Source organism: Hemicordylus capensis, chromosome 17, assembly GCF_027244095.1.
Source record: "Hemicordylus capensis ecotype Gifberg chromosome 17, rHemCap1.1.pri, whole genome shotgun sequence".
NCBI lineage: Eukaryota > Metazoa > Chordata > Lepidosauria > Squamata > Cordylidae > Hemicordylus > Hemicordylus capensis.
In genome coordinates, this window is record NC_069673.1 from 8,393,246 (window position 1) to 8,408,696 (window position 15,451).

The window sequence follows — 15,451 nt, forward strand, 5'->3', positions numbered from 1 at the left end:
ACTGAGCTATAATCCTTCCCCATAATGGGGCTGTGGGGAATCTCTGGGAAGGATTACTGACTTAATTCCATAGGAAGCTGCCTTCTACTGAGTCAGACCCTTGGTCCATCTAGCTCAGTTTTGTCTACACTGATTGGCAGCAGCTCCTCAAGGTTCCAGGCAGGCTTCTCTCCCAGCCCTACCTGCAGATGCTACCAGGTATGCTTTGTGGACAGACCGTTGCCAGATTTGGCTTCTTTTCAGCCAGATTTTGGATTACGACCCATTTGACCCGTGAGTATACCCCTTAGGTTCTGGCAACGCCCCCAGTTTTTATGATCCCACCTAAAATGATATTTCATTTCCCCCATTTTCACTCCAATTTTCAATAACTTGGGACCTCCTATATGCAAATCAACTGTTCTTCCACTGAGATATGGTCCTTCTGCTTCGGTTCTGGTTGCAACCATTCAAACAAGGATGCTCCCTTTCTCAAATGCTCACAACATCTCCATGTTCCTTCAGTCCCCCGTCTCAACCTCCCGCATTCAAATATGTATTTCTCAAGGACTCTGGCCTACCTTCCCTTGCCAAGCCCATAAACGGGAACAGCTAAGCTGTTCCTAGGTATGCTTTCTGGACAGACCATGTTAATACCCCCAGTTTTTATGATCCCACCTAAAATGATATTTCATTTTCCCCGTTTTTACTACACGTTTTCAATAACTGGAACTTGTTTAAAGCCTTGGCGCTCCAGGAAAACCCATTACATCCTGGCTTTTAAATTTGCCAGTTCCCATTTATTGGTATTAATAATACATGGACTACACTGGTCTTTTCATTTTATTTTTGTCCTCAGAAGTGGGAGGAGAACACGGATTGCATCTTGCGCTCTCTCTTATTTTAATGTAACTGTCAACATCACTCTTATATAAAGACTAACATGGCTCTAATTGCCAGCAAGGTTCATTTATTATACGAGGAAGGGGGCGGAGAATCAACAAACTTTTCTCAATTACAGACAAGCTAAGAATATCTGGGGGGGGAAGCTTTTTTTTTAATAATAAAGAAAATGCCCAAATTAGTTTTCCATTTAAACATATTGCTGTCTCTAATTAATAAACATCATTAAAAGAAGAGAACTTTGGGTAAAGGCTAAAGCAATTATTTGCCTAAGTGGAAATGCAGTCATTTCTTACTGCGTGGTATTCTGACTAATTGCAAGCAACTTTGAAAACACACACAAATCTTCACAATTTAATTATATACAAATTCAACTTGAAAGAAACTGGGGTGGGGCCGGAATTCAGGTCCTGAAAACAGGAAGTCAGCTTTGTTGGGGGACGGCAGAATTCTACGCGAGGTTTCATGGGTGCCGGTTCATTTCTTGATGTTCGCAAGCAATTTTCACCTGACCATAAAAATTAGCAGAAATAAGCGTGCATGGAATTGCGATTGGTTGTTGAAAATCTTAGCATCCTGCTTTTCAGCAAATATGTTTTCAAAGCAATTACAGAGCAAAAAGAGATGAGAGAATCATGTTTGTCCCAAGAGGGTTCACAGATCTCTTTCTCGCTGCATTCACACATAACGCAGAATCACATTTGAATAGGCCTGCGGTTCCACGGACGTTACGCCTGAATGCGGGGGACCAGAGTCAGGCACGGCGACAAAACCAAGGGTTCAGAATTGAAACTCCAAGCTGAACCCTTAGGTTGTAGTGGGTTTCATTGCCACAACCCAAGGTTCCATGCAGTCGGCAGTACATCCGACTTTGGAGCCACAGAGTTCTGGCCCTGGGTCTGGAGTCAAGGGAGGAAGCTGCTCCCTCAACTCCAGCATGATTGGCTGTGCAGGGTGTCCTTCATTCTAGAAGGAAGCCCTGCCTTTCTGCAGTCTCGCTGGCTGCAGATCGACAGCTCTCCTGAATGTCCAAATTCAGACAGGAAAGGGGGGAACATGGGACCATGGGTTCATTGGACCCTTGGTTCTGTGTTACATGTGAATGTGGCCGCTCTCTCGCTCTCTCTGGGAGAGACAGTAGCCTGATTCAGACAATATGCTGTACGAGTGTACAGATGTCTGTACACTCTCACCTGTGTTTGTGTGAATGGCTCTACCTCCTGCTCATCTGGGTACAGGCCCTTCAAATGTATGGCACAGACTGGAAGTATACTTCTGTACCTGCGTTCAGCATAACATGTGAATGACTGCGGCCATGTGCAGATCTGCATCTGTGGACACTGTACACATGTTGTACACGTGATGGACGTAACATGTGAATGAGCCTACTGTGTCGTGCTGAACTGAACCATTGAGAGACACAACTTTGGGGATAGTTGCTCTTTCGCTGCTAAATACAAAGCAGCCGCCACTCTTAAACAAAATTGATTCCCAAACTGTGTGGCACACGAGGGTCTGGAGATGGTTCCCTGCTCCAAAGGCGCCCACAATCTAAAAAGAAGCTCAAGAGGGGAGATTCCAGCAAAAGCCACTGGGAGGGAGGCTGTGCTGGGCTGAATAGGGTCAGTTGCTCCCCCACTGCAAAATTTAAGAGCCACTAAACGGGTGACTGCTCAACAGAGTGGCACAAGAGTCTGGTGGTGGTCCCTCTCCCAGTCTAAATAGAGACACCAGCAACGGCCCCTGTGAGGGATGCTATGCTGAGCAGAATAGGGACAGTTGCTCTCCCCCTGCTAAAGACAAGAGACCCCAGTCTACAGTGTGATGAGATGGGGAAAGAATGCTATTCATTTATTACATTCTTATAGCACCCAATCCAGTAGGCAGTTAGGGAGGAGAGCTGGTCTTGTGGTAGCAAGCATGAATTGTCCCCTTTGCTAAACGGGGCCTGCCCTGGTTTGCATTTGAATGGGAGACTGCATGTATAAGCGCTGGAAGATCTTCCCTTTATGGGGAAGAGCAGCTGCTCCTGGCATCTCCAAGATAAGGCTGGGAGAGACTCCTGCCTGCAACCTTGGAGAAGCCGCTGCCAGTCTGTGAAGACAAACTAGATGGACCAATGGTCTGACTCTGTATATAGCAGCTTCCTATGTTCCAGTTTGCAAACAATAAGAGCAATACAAATGAAACAATCAAATAACAAAAGAAATCAGAATGATTCAAAAACAGCTCCAGATTCGCCCACACTGCTGTAAATTCTGGTAGGACTTCAGCCTTTTGCAGGCAGGCACAAGACTGAGCTGTTCAAATTGACTCCCAGGCGCCCAGCTCCCTACACCGCTAATCAAAATACATTTGTGCATGAAGTAAGGAGAGAGACAGACGGAGAAAGAGATGGAATTTTGTCTGGCTCCCCCCCCCCCCGCCCCTCCTCGTGCGGTACAGAAGTGCAACCTCGGCATTATTCTTTTGGAGCTCGGGCTCTCTCTAAGCAATTACTTCGAAGCACATTAGCGTCCATGCACTAAATGCTAAAGTGTTTATTCAGTGCATTGCAGGATCAGGTTATTGCTGAGTCTGTCCATCACGCCAAGAAAATTATTGCTGTAAGTGCTTGAAGAGTGGGGTCATTGCAGCTGGAGATTCATAACCAAAGAGGGGGACCGTTTTGCTGCCTGGCTTTGGCGAGGTCAGGCCTTGGCTTGTTTTCCAAACAAAGGGGGACTTAAAGCCAGAAAGCAGCATTGTGCACGTTTGTGTGTCTGTGTGAGAATGCATGCATGTGCATGCGTATAAATGCTCAGCCACACCAGTGATGCTGCCTATTTACCTGGCAAGCTACTGCGAGTACCTAACCTAGTTGGGGGGGGTCAGTAACAAAGGAACATAGGAAGCTGGCTACTACCAAGTCAGGCCCATGGTCCATCTAGCTCCGTATTGTCTACATCAAACAGCTAGAGGCTCAACTTTGACCCTCCAACTGTTTTGGACTACAGCTCCCATAATCCCCAGCCACAGTGGCCAGTAGCCAGGGATTATGGGGATTGTGGGCCAACATCTGCAGGGGAGCAGAAGTTGAACCGCCCTCGTCTACACAGACTGGCAGCGGCTTCTGCAAGGTTGCAGGCAGGAGTCTCTCTCAGCCCCATCTTGGAGATGTTGCCAGGGAGGGAACTTGGGACCTTCTCTTCCCAGAGTGGCCCCATTCCCTCAGGGGAATATTGTTGTTGTTGTTTAAATGGTTTCAGTCTCAACTTGATTGTAAATTTTGTCAAGCACTTTGGAAATATATATATACTGACAAGTTGAAGCATAAATGCATATAGAGAAAATGCCCATGTTATCCCTTACATTATCCCTTGCCAACTGGGCAAAAACGCACTTTTTAAAGTGGTGGCTCTGTTATGTTTAGCAACGGGAGAGCAACTATCCCTCTTCAGCTCAGCATGGAGTCTCTCTGGGGGCTGTTGTTGGTGTCTCTTTGATTGTGAGCTCCTTGTGGCCAGGGAACCAGCTTATGGCCCTTCGTGGCCCACAATTTGGCAATCAGCCCTGCTAACAGAGCAAAGAGCCACCTCTGAAGCAGCGATTATCTTCTGCTTAGCAGGGGGAGAGCAACTGTCCCCTCTTCCGCCCAGCATAGAGTGTGTCTGCCTTGGGTCTCTTTTTAGATTACGAATGCATTTGGGACAGAAACCCATATTTTCATTTCTTCTGCCACTGTGTCAGTTGCTTTGGAAAACTTGGTTGAAAAGCAGTGTATAAATATTCATCTGTTGCCAGCAAGATGGTAGGGCACACACACACACACACACACACACAGACACACATATATATTAGCATACCTACTTTTTAACCCAAAGAGCAAAGGAGATTCTTTGTCTTTAAGCTGGTTTAAGACAGGCCATTGTGGAGCAAATTAAGGCTATGAGGAGGGAGAAAAACATTCAGACCTGTTTAATAGGGCCTGCGTGGCGCAAGAAGCAGTTATCTTTGATTTGAGAGCTGGGGTGTTAGAAGCAGGTTGTGTTATTTCCCATCTGTGAATTTTTGGTTTTACTAGATAACATTTTATGTCCATGGCCACAGGCCACCACAAACCTACAATGCAAGCATATGAAAACAAGACTTCCATCATTTCCATACCATGCATGGATGGAAGGTATTGTTTACTACCTCATTAGGAGAAAAATGTATCCATCACGAGATCCACAATCAGCTGTTTGTGTAGCAAGGAAATGTGCTTGTGTAGCAAGGCGTGGGGGAAAGAGAGAGAGAGTTACTGTGCAGAAAACTATCATGAGATGTGCTATGCAACTTGACAGTTTGGTGCATCTTTATTTAAAAATAATAATAAAACTGGGAGTGTGTTTTTTTCTGCTTGAATTGAGTGGATATTGGGCTAGTGAAGCAGTGGAGAAATACACTTTTTCCATTCCAGCTGCTCAAGCAGTATGTTGTTTGGGATTAAAAGGTCATTTATTGCAGCCTTGAAGGATAAGGACTCAGCTAGATAGGAACTGCACAATCTGTTTATTCAGTAAATGTTTGAATACGAATCAGAGCTTCCTTCTCAAGTGCTGGGATAAGTGCTTGGTTTTTGTTTTGTTTTTAACTTTTATTTTCCTAGATATTTTCAGAAGTGTGATTATTCCCACATCCCTGCCATCTGCTTCACACATGAGACAGAGACCCAACGCAGACATACATACCTTGAGGGCTGAGCAAAATAAAAATCAGCCATTGCCTTCTGAGGAAGGGAAGTATAGTTTTCAAAAGTGCGTTGAGCCTGGGTGCAACCGGTTAGACCTGTTATCAGAAGAAACTGGCTGTGCTGAGTGCTGATTGGCTAGTTCCAGTGATAATCAGGCTGGTCACATAAGGAGTTTCTTTTTTAAGTATTAAAAAAGCAGATGCGCTTCCTTTAAGGTAGCTAATATAAATAGGTACTAGTCTTGATGGCTATAGCCTACTTCAAGGTTCAGAAGCAGGTTCCCTCTGAAGACCGGTTGCAAGGGAGCAACAGCGGGAGAGAGGGCATGCCTTCATCTCCTGCCTGTGGGTTTCTCAGGGGCATCTGGTGGGCCACTTACTGGGTGCTGGATTAGAGAGACCTTGGGACTGATCCAGCAGGGCTGCTCATGTGTTCTAAATGTGCCAGACAACTGCTGGTGGCAGGGTGGGTGGGAAGGGAGGGTCAAAAGGCAGCAAAAACAAGAGTGAAGTAAGGTCACCACTCCTATTGACTGATGCTGTTCCTGGAGGTGTTCTCCCTGCCCACTATTTTCCGCCATATTGTGTCATTCAGATCTTCAGAGTTGCTTTTCAAGAGTCACCTGGGGATTGATGCCAATGCCGGGAGACTCCAAGCCAAGCTGGGAGGGTTGCCAACCCCTCGTTCTCCTTAACCCTGAATCAACTGTTCTCCTTAGGGCTGCCAATTCTGGCTGCAGCTCTCCTGGAGATTTTTCTGCTCTCTGTGTGTGTGTGTGTGTGTGTGTGTGTGAGAGAGAGAGAGAGAGAGAGAGAGAGAGAGAGAGAGAGAGAGAGAGAGAGAGAGCGAGAGAGAGAGAGAGAGAGAGAGAGAGAGTTTAAGTCACTCCCATATTCAAGATTGCTTCTGAGAGCCACCTGGAGAACAATACCAAATCCTAGAGACCCCGGGGAGAGTTAGCAGCCATAGAAGTGAGGGTGGTGGAACCAGGTGGGGATTCACATGACATTTTTAATACCAAAAAAGCATTCTACACCCCTCCCCAAAAAAAACCCTCCGTCAAGGAAAGTAGCACATCCAAGATAAGGATTTGAGCCCAGCTTTGTGGAGTACCGCAGTCAGAGGCCACATTTGCACATAACACAGAACCACAGTTGAATGGGCCAGCGGTTCCACGAATGTTACGTGCGAATGCGTGCAATTCGGGTTTGGTGTGGTGAGGGGGGGGGGAAGGTTCAGATTTGGAATGTCAGTCTGAACCCTTGGCTTATAGTGGGTTTTTTCGCCACAACCCCAGGTTCCATGCAGCCCGCGGTACGTCTGAGAATGTGGATCCACAGGCTTCTTCCCCCCAGAACAGAAGTTGAGGGTTTTGGCTGTGTGAGCAGTCCTTCAGTCAAGAAGGAAGCCTGCATAGCCGGGCCCCTCTCCTCCCTGTAGTCTCACTGACTGCAGAGAGGGAGCTCTCCAGTACGGATACTATGCATATTTATATACCACTTCTCAACAACATTTCCCAAAGCGGTTAACATAGATATAAATATGATGACTCCCTGTCCCCCAAAGGGCTCACAACCTAAAAAAGAAACAGAAGATAGACACCAGCGACAGCCACTGGAGGGATGCTGTGCTGGGGATGGAGAGGGCCAGTTGTTCTCCCCCAGCAAAATAAAGAGAATCTCCACTTTTAAAAGGTGCCTCTTTGCTCAGTTAGCAGGGGATGTCCAAATTCAGACTGGAAAGTGGGAACACAGAGCCTTTGTTCTATTGGACCTGGGGTTACGTGCGAACACGGCCATCGAGGTTCAAACCCGCGCTCAATGCTGATGTTACTGAGTAATCTTGGTCAGTCACTTTCAGACTAACCTGTCTCAGAGAGTTGCTGTGAAGATGAAACTGCAGAGGGAGGAAAGAATGCATCTAATGGGCACTTTTGGCAATCGGATACTTCCCATTTCTCAAAGTGGCCATCTGACTGTATCGGTGGGTCATAAGTGAAACTACTGCTTGCCCTCCTCGATAGCTAACTGCTATTCAGAGGCATACAGGTGAAACTCGGAAAATTAGAATATCGTGCAAAAGTCCATTAATTTCAGTAATGCAAATTAAAAGGTGAAACTGATATATGAGACAGACGCATTACATGCAAAGCGAGATAAGTCAAGCCTTAATTTGTTATAATTGTGATGATCATGGCGTACAGCTCATGAAAACCCCAAATCCACAATCCCAGAAAATTAGAATATTACATGGAACCAAGAAGACAAGGATTGAAGAATAGAACAATATCGGACCTCTGAAAAGTATACAGTGTACTGTGCTTGACTGGCCAGCAAACCCGCCTGACCTGACCCCATAGAGAATCTATGGGGCATTGCCAAGAGAAGGATGAGAGACATGAGACCAAACAATGCAGAATTGCTGAAGGCCGCTAATGAAGCATCCTGGTCTTCCATAATACCTCATCAGTGCCACAGGCTGATAGCATCCATGCCACGCCGCATTGAGGCAGTAATTGCTGCAAAAGGGGCCCAAACCAAGTACTGAATATATATGCATGCTTATACTTTTCAGAGGTCCAATATTGTTCTATTCTTCAATCCTTGTCTTCTTGGTTCCATGTAATATTCTAATTTTCTGGGATTGTGGATTTGGGGTTTTCATGAGCTGTACGCCATGATCATCACAATTATAACAAATTAAGGCTTGACTTATCTCGCTTTGCATGTAATGCGTCTGTCTCATATATCAGTTTCACCTTTTAATTTGCATTACTGAAATTAATGGACTTTTGCACGATATTCTAATTTTCCGAGTTTCACCTGTACTGCTGTTGAACATGGACATCTCATCTATTGGACTAATCAACCAACAATTCATGCCCTCCTTACGCCAATGCCTGTTACGATGACCATAAATTAACTAAGCATTGTGTGATGGAGTAAGGTAGAGTGTGGAGTTCTTTCTTATAAATCTTCACTCCATTTTAAGGTTACAGAGGAGGGAAAAAGCTCTCCATCTCAGCTAATCAGTGGAAGAGCTTTGCTAAAGAACTACAGGGTAGCAGGCTTCTGTAATTGAAACTCTAGGCTCGTTTTGTCTTCAAAAAGAAAAGTCTCCAGGTGACTCTCAGAAGCAATCTTGAAGATGGGAGTGACTTAAACTCCACATCCGGACCTCAGATCAAGGGCAAAGGCATAAAACCACAAGCTTTTAAGAGCTGTGAGAGACTTGGGTGTGTGTGTGTGGGGGGGGGCTTCTATTAACCCAGCCCTCTGCAAGATACAGAAATCGACCACTGCATTGCTGACGGAGGGCGGCCCATCCTCTGTTTGGAATGGAAGCCGCCCCCCCCACCCAGTCAAGATGAGATCACCACTGCACAAGGGAGACTGTTTCATTGTTGAATAGCTGTTGTAGTTGGGAAATTCCTCCTAAACCCTAGTATCAACTTGCATCCTTGTTCCAGGTTCCCTCCCTGGCAGCATCTCCAAGATAGGGCTGAGAGAGACTCCTGCCTGCAATCTTGGGAAAGCCGCTGCCAGTCTGGGTAGACAATACTGAGCTAGATGGACCGATGGTCTGACTCAGTATATGGCAGCTTCCTATGTTCCCCCTATGCTGTACTAGCTCACACCCACCTTGGATGCAATGGTAACAGTGAGACCCAAACAAGCCATGTAAACAAAACAGGCTGTGAAGCACGGACATCCTCTCAGCAATTATGGCTGCAAATGTCAGGAAATACAAGTTACAGAACAATCTCAGCCTAGAGGTGGCAGAAAGAGAAAGAATGTGGCAGGGTCCTTGCTGCAGAAAACTCACTCTGCACCAATGTAAACTGCACTCTGTAGCCAGTAATAAATGAGTAATAAACACCCCATTTGTATCGGGAAACAGATATAGGATTTTAATTATGGGAGTTAATTTTCAGAGCAGAAAGTCTGCTTTTGCACAATTAACGGAGGATAACTTTTAATTAACTTTCAAGAACTTTTCCCCCTCCTTTTTAAAAATCCAATTAAAATGCTTTGAGGAACCATTAGCATAAAATAAAAGTTAAGGAGGAAGGAGAGACAAATATGCAACACAATATAAATATACAAGAGATTACCATTGCAGAGTGCGCTCCGGCTATTTTTAAAAAGCCAATTAGAAGAAATGGTGGGAGAGGTTCGAGTTGTCTGGAGAGGATAAACACTGGCTGGGATTCCATCAAAGACAATAGACTTTTGCAGTCAAGTACTATTTATTGATTATTATCAAGTCCAGGCAATTTTTACTGAAGTGTTTTCATACAATATTTGTTTTCTCCCATTTGGTTTTTAAAGCTTTGATTGTTGGGTAGCTCAGGGATAGATAGAACACCTGCGCTGTATGAGGAGGGCTAAGGTTCAATCCCTGTTATCTGCAGGTAATCCTCGTAAGGTCAGCCTGAAACAGATTTGAGATCTTGGAGAGCTGCTGCCAGTCAAAGTAAACAATGCTGAGTTAGACGGACTGAGGGTCTGACTCAGTATACAGCAGCTTCTCCTGCTTTGAGCACAGGGCTGTGGTTCTGTGGTAGAGCACACGCTTTGCATCAGAAGGTCCCAGGTTCGGTCTCTGGCAATCTCTGGGTCGGGTTGGGAAAGACCCGTATCTGAAATCCTGAGGGGTTGCCACCAGTCTGTAGAAAATACTGAGATGGCATATTGAGCTGCACCCCACTGTGAGATGCAGCACATTTCTCTATGCCCCATGTGAACCTACTGCATGACAACCTGCTCCCATGAACCAGACGGGATGGTCTGTGCCCACTCCACAGCATTTTTTGCTGGTGGCACGAGGACTCTATGATCGCCACTACAAGAGGCCTCCTCCAGTACCTTTAACCCACACACTGCCAACAGCCCTGGAGACCTGTGCTACAGAGGTTCGAGGGCTTGTTCACACCGTGGCTTGAATCTAGGTTTAATGTGGGTTACCAACACTGACATAGTTGTGTGAACCCATGCCGAGCTGGTTTATGGCAAGCCATTTCCCCCCTGGCATGGGTTCACACGGGCACTTCAGTGTTGGCAACCCACATTAAGCATAGGAACATATAAGGACATCTAGGAAGCTGCCATATACTGAGTCAGACCATTGGTCTTTCCAGCTCAGGATTGTCTACCCAGACTGGCAGCAGCTTCTCCAAGGTTGCAGGCAGGACTCTCTCTCGGCCCGATCTTGGAGATGCTGCCAGGGAGGGAACTTGGAGCCTAGATGCTCTTCCCAGATTGGCTCCATCCCCTGAGGGGGGATCTCTTCCAGTGCTCACACTTCTAGTCTCCCATTCAGTTGCAACCAGGGCGGACCCTGCTTAGCAAAGGGGACAAGTCATGCTTGCGACCACCAGACCAGCTCTCCTCTCCTGGTTCAAACGTGTGTGAACAAGGCCCCCGTCCACATGATGTGAAATCACTTGCCAATTGGGGGAGCGGGTGGAGAACTCTGTGCCCATCACAGGGGCCCATAAAGCACTGGGCTCACCCTAGAACATGAGCCGTCGCCTCCTTACGTGGAAGACAGCTCAGCTCTTCTGCAGGACCAAGCCTGTCACTCCTCCGAGAACTTGCCCACCCGTCAACCCCGCATAGCTGAGTCATGCCGACGTGACCCATTTATGAGGCAGATGGAGCGTTCCTTCCTCCCAGGGCCGGGAGAGAGGGGAGGCGAGAGAAGGCTAAATGCCATTTTCGCTGCCAAGCCCAGGAGAGCAGGGCGCTGCGGAGTCACACCCAAGTATTCCTGGCTCACGGCAACTAATTGGGCAGTTACCAAAATAACCGTGCACTGTCCCCAAGCCCGTATTTATTACTAACAAAATCTGGTTCCGAACCACTCTGTGGGGTAGGGTTTCGTTTCGCTCCTGCACTCAGAAGAGGGCATGCCATTTCAGGGGGGTGGGACAACTGTAATGTTGCACTGACCTCCAGTGGAAACTGAAGAAATAAACGCAGAGCATCTCAGCTCCCTGGCCTCACGCAAGTGCAAGAGGCACTTTCCCACTCCGCGCACACACACACACACACACACACCCGCCGCCTGCCTGCCTCAATTCTGCATTGTTTTATTATTTCATAAGCTCCTTCCAATCTTCCTCGTGGATCAGAGAGCTCGCAACCGATAAGACCTTGCTTACGAATCACCGTGCAGCGTCTCCTCTCTGCTGCAGATGGTTGATCCTGCAAGGTCAGCTGGAGGAGAGGAAGCATCAGGCACTTTCCACAGCTCAGTCCACATGCACCGAGGAGGGGGGGAGACCGAGGCTTGTCTGAGCAACTGTGCTCCTCCATGCTGGGACAGGAGGAGAGAAAAGGCAACCTGGATCCAAGAGTCACTGTGTCCAGGAGGGTCTGTGATGGAACTGGTAGCGAGCTGGTCTGGTGGCAGCAAGTAGAGCTTGTCCCCATAGCTAAGCAGGGTCTGCCTGGCTGCATATGAATGGGAGACTTGACGTGTGAGCACTGCAAGAGATTCCCCTCAGGAGATAATGGAGTCACTCTGGGAAGAGCATCTTGGTTCCAAGTCCCCTCCCTGGCAGCATCTCCAAGATAGACCTGAGAGAGATTCCTGCCTGCAGCCTTGGAGAAGCCGCTGCCAGTCTGGGTTGACAATACTGAGCTAGATGGACCAAAGGTCTGACTCAGTAGGAATCAGCTTCCTATGTCTGGTGCCCAGCCTGCTCAGCTGTCTGTTTCCTGTTTGGAGATGGGGCAGTAGTGAAGTGTTAGAGTATCTGCTTGGCATGCAAGAGGTCCCTGGTTCAATCCCTGGCAGCATCTCCAAGATAGGGTCAGGATAGAGACTCCTGCCTGCAACCTTGGAGAGCTGCTGCCAGTCACTGAAGACAATACCGAGCTTGAGGGAATGATGCTCTGACTCACTCTGCTGCCTACATTCCTAGCCTAACCGCGTGCTGGCGCTAGGGGAGGAAGCCCGGTGCTACTGCTGCCTTGCGGATGAGCAGTGGGGCCACTCACCTTTCCCAGTAATGGTAACCTCCCTTGGAAATGCTCTGCACAATGCAACGTGATGTTTGAGAGCCACGCAGATTCATGCAGCCCTCAGGGGCACACTTTTGCATTGCACCACGTGCTCCCTACCAGAAGGGGAGCTAGTCAGAATTTGTCTCCTCCACACAGTTGGGGCTGCCTTGTGCAATCCATCCATCCATCCATCCAAAACATTTACACCCCTCCCCTCCAGTACATTAGCAGCACTGGAGCGGTTCCCTCCGCAACAGCCCTTTCCCTGCGGATGCCAGCCCTGTCGCTATGCTTACAAACGTAGGAAGCTGCCTGATACTAAGTCAGACCTTTGGTCCGTCCGAGTATTGTCTTCACAGACGGGCAGCGGCTTCTCCAAGGTTGCAGGCAGGAATCTCTCTCAGCCCGATCTTGGAGATGCTGCCAGGGAGGGGACTTGGAACCTTCTTCTGCTCTTCCCAGAGCGGCTCCATCCCCTGAGGGGAATATCTTGCAGTGCTGCTCACACTTCTGGTCTCCCTTTCATATGCAACTGGGGCAGACCCTTCTTAGCTAAAGGGACAAGTCATGCTGGCTACCACAAGACCAGCTCTCCTCCCTCATGGACACATGGAGTCTCCCATCCAAATGCAAACCAGGGTGGACCCTGCTTAGCAAAGTAGACAGGTCATGCTTGATACCACAAGACCAGCTCTCCTGCCTTTGCAGGATGCCCACTTGATGTTATTGAATGTTTTTTGCTCAAGTGGGTATTTTTCAGTTCCTTCCACCTGTTCCCTTGAAGTTCAGCCTGCGTGGAGACTCGATGCCCTTTACCTGTACTTCCCTCATAAAGTATGTCTACATGAACACTTAAATACCAAAGAGGCACAGCCTATTGTTTTGCACATACATCAGATACAGTCGCTCTATTTGGAACCATTTTATTTTTGTGACCAATATTTGTCAACGGCCTCTCCATTAAATGCACAGCAAATCTTACATCACTGTAAAGAAACACAGCTAAACCCTTTTTAGCAGAACAAAAATAGAGCAGCAGATAAGAAGTCACAGGGAGATCAAGACCATATGGGCAGGTATGAATCAGGCAAAGCATCACTTAAAATGCTCAATACCAGTTTGGAAAGATCCAAAACCAGAGAACAAAAAAGTACTTGGAGATATGCCACTATCAGAGTAAGTAAAGTTCCACAAACAGGGAATAGTCACAGAGTAAGTCCCCTTTGGTTCACCTACCATATCTCAGATGTCAGAATACCAGGTCTTGTTGGGGAGTTTCCAACAGCAGCTTGAAAGGTGCATCTGAAAAGTGAGCAGAGGTGCACTGCCTTTGTGCAGTGGTGATAAAATAACTCTGAGTCAATGCAGGTAGACAGGGAATAAATCCGGGTAATCCGCTAAAGTACCCAGAATGTTGGGGGGCAATATGCTAAATCATTGTAAACCGCTTAGAGAGCTTCCAGCTATAGAGCGGTATATAAATGTAAGTGCTATTGCTATTGCTATTGCTAAAGGGGTACAACTTTGGTTCTCCAGCTGTTTGTGGACTACAACTCCCATTATCCCTAGCCAAAGCTGGGTATGATGAGACTGATAGTCTAGCATCTGCAGGCAGGCTGAAGTTGTACATATGTTCCCATGCAGAACCAAAGGAGGATTACCATGGCTAAGTCGGACCTTTACTTTACATGGCAACCTTTTCTTTCATGGGCTGCCTTTCTGGTCCAAAATAAATTGATCACAATAGCCTAAAAACAAAAATATGAAGACAAATACAATCACACACACATATACACACACCACTTTTCAACAAAAGTCCCCAAAGCGGTTTACATCAATGTAAATAAATTAAATGGATCTCTGTCCCCAAAGGGCTCTCTGTGCTGAGGATGGATAGGGCCAGTTGCTCTCCCACTGCTCAATAAAAAGAATCATTACTTTGAAAAGGTGCCTCTCTGCTCAGTTAGCAGGGGATGCAGCAGCCAATCAAATGACCAAAAAAAAAAAAAAAAAAAAAAAATCCAAGACAAACCACTAAAAAGAGAGAATCTGATATAAAACTGTTCGTGGTCTCTGAGGTTGTCAGCTTACTAGAACTGGCTTTGAGGCCCCAGGAACTGGCATCAATTTTCCAATGATGGTGGAAAGCAAGCCTGGTGATTGGGCTTCATATTGTGGAAGAAAATATTGTGAGCAATATTTTGGGGAGAATAAATCTCTCCAGGAATTGCTTCAGCCAGAGTGGGCAGCCCTAAATTGCACCCAGGAAAATGTACACAGGATACAGCCCAACAGCCTGATGCACTGTATGTTTACTCAGAAGTAAGCTCAACTGAGTCCAGAGAAGTCCCACTGGACTCAGTTGAGCTTACTTCTGAGTAAACATGCAGTGCATCAGGCTGTTGGGCTGTATCCTGTGTACACTGGTTGCCAAGCTCCCAGGATAGGCCTGGAGTCTTCTGCAACCGGCATCCATTTTCAGGAATCTCTCAAAAGCCACCCTGGAGATTTGAATGGCTTGATGTGAGAGAGAAAAGCAGGGTGGGGGATGGGGTGTTCAGATATCCAGGAATATATCCTTGGAAGATATTCCCCTTAAGGGATGGAGCCACTCTGGGAAGAGCATCTAGGTTCCAAGTTCCCTCCCTGGCAGCATCTCCAAGATTGGGCTGAGAGAGACTCCTGCCTGCAACCTTGGAGAAACCGCTGTCAGTCTGTGTAGACAATACTGAGCTAGATGGACCAAGGGTCTGACTCAGTATATAGCAACTTCCTATGTTCCTGAGTAATAGCTTGGAAACCCTGGCTATAAACTCAAATTATAACAAAATAGCCTAATATC

General features: G+C 47.0%; 1 long non-coding RNA gene across 1 annotated transcript in view; it reads right to left on the minus strand.

Annotated features, from left to right (window-relative positions):
• Positions 1 to 1,045: 1,045 nt before the first annotated feature.
• Positions 1,046 to 15,451, minus strand: part of LOC128339066 (uncharacterized) — a 45,553-nt gene continuing 31,147 nt past the window's right edge. The window contains exons 2-3 of the long non-coding RNA XR_008312816.1: positions 13,846 to 13,937; positions 1,046 to 1,390 (exon numbers count right to left, since the gene is read on the minus strand). This is a non-coding gene — a long non-coding RNA (uncharacterized LOC128339066). The remainder of the gene's footprint in view (positions 1,391 to 13,845; positions 13,938 to 15,451) is intronic.